Source organism: Bos mutus, chromosome 5 (genome assembly GCF_027580195.1).
Source record: "Bos mutus isolate GX-2022 chromosome 5, NWIPB_WYAK_1.1, whole genome shotgun sequence".
Classification (NCBI taxonomy): domain Eukaryota; kingdom Metazoa; phylum Chordata; class Mammalia; order Artiodactyla; family Bovidae; genus Bos; species Bos mutus.
In genome coordinates, this window is record NC_091621.1 from 21456006 (window position 1) to 21459020 (window position 3015).

General features: G+C 43.8%; 1 pseudogene; it reads left to right on the forward strand.

Moving 5' to 3' along the window:
* Positions 1–494: 494 nt before the first annotated feature.
* Positions 495–2168, forward strand: LOC102270328 (cyclin-dependent kinase 2-like; annotated as a pseudogene).
* Positions 2169–3015: the final 847 nt, after the last annotated feature.

Below are 3015 nucleotides of genomic sequence, written 5' to 3' on the forward strand. Positions count from 1 at the left end.
GGAACAGCATAGAGAGCTCAGAAATAAACTCATGCATATAGGGTCAGTTACATAACAGAGAAGCCAAGAATACACATTGGGGAAAGGACACTCTCTTCAACAAATGATATACTGAAAACTGGACAACCATATGCCAAAGAATGAAACCAAGTGACTACTTATACCATAAACAAAGACTTGAACGTAAGACCTGAAACCACAAGGCTCCTAGAAGAAAACATTGGCCATGACAAACACTTTTTGGATTTGGCACCTGGGGAAAATAAACAAGAGTGACTATACATCAGACTAAAATGCTTCTACACAGCAAAGGAAACCATCAACAAAATGAAAAAGTGCTGAATGGGAGAAAATATTTGCACATTGTAGACATTTATCTGATAAATGGTTAATATCCAAAATATATCAAGAACTCATACAGCTTAAAATCAATTTAAGAAAATGGACAGAAAATCTGAATATACATTTTTCTGAAGATGACTACATACAGATGGCCAACAGACACATGCCAAGAGGTTCAACATCACTAATCATCAGGGAAATGCCAATCAAAACCATGAGATAACCACTCACACCTCTCAGAAAGGCTATTATCAAAAAGACCTTAATAAGTGTTGGGAAGGATATGGAGAAAAAAGTTGTTGGGAACGTAAATTGATGGTGCCACTATGGAAACGATATGGAAGTTCCTCAGAAAATTAAATAGAACTACCATTAACATCCTGAAAGGAGGGAACTGGGTAAGGGAGGAGGGGTGGAGGTCGCAATATTGTTTCAAGTTGGATAAATTGACAAGAGCGAGAGATACACTGCATTCCATCCCGAACGCCAGTTGCAGTGCTGGGCCCTGTTTCCCTCCTCAGCCCCCAAGAGCTGGGTGCCCTTTTCTGCAGGGTTTCCAGGCCCCTGCTCCAGGGCCAGGCTGACCTGACTTGCTAGGCTTCATGAGAACTTCCAAAAAGTGGAAAAAAATCAGAGAGGGCACGTACAGAGTTGTGTACAAAGCCAAAAACAAGTTGACGGGAGAAGTGGTGGCGCTTAAAAGAATCCGCCTGGACACTGAGACAGAGGCTGCACCCAGTTGCCATATGAGAGATCTCTCGGCTTAAGGAGTTTAATCACCCTAATATTGTCAAACTGCTGGATGTCATTCACACAGAAAACAAACTCTACCTGGTTTTTGAGTTTTTGCACTAGGATCTCAAGAAATTCATGGATGCCTCTGTGCTCACTGGCATTCCTCTTCCCCTCATAAAGAGCTACTTGTTCCAGCTGCTCCAGGGCCTCGCTTTCTGCCACTCTCATTGGGTCCTGCACCGAGACCTCAAACCTCAGAATCTGCTTATCAACGCAGATGGGTCCATCAAGCTAGCAGACTTCGGACTAGCCAGAGCTTTTGGGGTCCCTGTTCATACTTATACCGACGAGGTGGTGACTCCGTGGTACTGAGCACTGGAAATCCTTCTGGGCTGCAAATACTACTCCATAGCTGTGGACATCTGGAGCCTCGGTTGCATCTTTGCTGAGATGGTGACCCACTGGGCCCTATTTCCTGGAGACTCTGAGATCAACCAACTCTTCCAGATCTTTCTTCCCTGGAGACCCCAGATGAGGTGGTTTGGCCAGGAGTTATTTCTATGTCGGATTATAAGCCAAGTTTCCCCAAGAGGGCCAGGCAAGATTTTAGCAAAGTGGTGCCACCCCAGATGAAGATGGATGGAGCTTGTTATTGCAAATGCTGCACTACAAGCCTAACAAGTGGGTTTCAGCCAAGGCAGCTCTGGTTCACCCTTTCTTCCAGGATGTGACCAAGCCAGTACCTCACCTTCGACTCTGATGGCCTTCTCAAGCCCCTACCCCCAGTATCACCCTCTCCTCCAGTGCGAGTGTGATCTGGCTCAGCCCGGGCACTTAGCTCACTGATCTTGTCTGGATGCCTTAGCACTCACCTGCCCCTCTTAGCCAGTCCACTCTGGAGTGATGGGGTGGAGGGAAGAAATAGGTGGAATTGAAAGGACGCTTCAGTATTAGATGCACTTAAGTCAGCCTCCACTACCCTCTCTCCCTCCTCTTAGTCATTGCTTAAGAGGGCTGGCTTTGTGTTTTTCTTTTTAAAGACAAAAAAAAAAAAAAAAGACTTTCTCCTCCATCCACATAGGGTTTGCCATCCCAGTCTCTGAAAGCCCCACTATTATTATTTTCTGTATCTGGGATGATAGAGACCCCAATCCTCTGGAGCCACTGTGTAAGGCCAACTTTTAGCAGTGGGGGCTAAGTTGGAACCTCTGAAAACCAAGAAAAACAAAAACGTGATGGAGGGGCCTGTTTTGAAGAATTAGGTTAAAAAAAAAAATAGATCCAACCGGTTTATACCCTAGTTTTAGTGTTTCATCTCACCTAACATCTGGGAGACTTAAGACTCCCAGTCCTGGTGGGGCTGCAGTAGAAATGATGGCTTCTAGGCTTCTTGCCTGTCCCTCCTATGGGCAAGGTGTGTCTAGGAGGCTCTAGGACAGGGACTGTGCTTCACCTTGACCTTATGAGGCAAGTGAAAGATGTTTGAATTTTTCTCTTCAAGATTCTTAAGGTGCTAGGTCCCATCTTCCTCTGAAGGCCACCCCATAAGAGTAAAAGTTAAGGTTGAGACATCATTTTGAGAATTCTGACACTCAGGGCAGTAACTGAGTTGGGACATTGGGGAAAAAATCTTTATTTAAAAGAAGGATGAACGATTATATTTCAGGTTATAGTAGTTTTTTAAGTGGGAATGGGTGGGGATTTGTTGCCATATGCACCTTGGGGTTTGTAATGCAAATATGTTTTTTTTTTTTAATTTTTTTCTTTTTATGATTTTCTCTCTCTTCTCCCACCTTTTGTCCTTGAGTGTTCTTGCTGTTAACATTATTTGTAATTCAGTTTGTAACTGATTAAAAAAAAGTTCCTAGTTAAAAAAATACTGAAAGATGATGCTATTAAAGTGCTGCATGCAACAGGCCAGCAGATTTGGAAAACTCA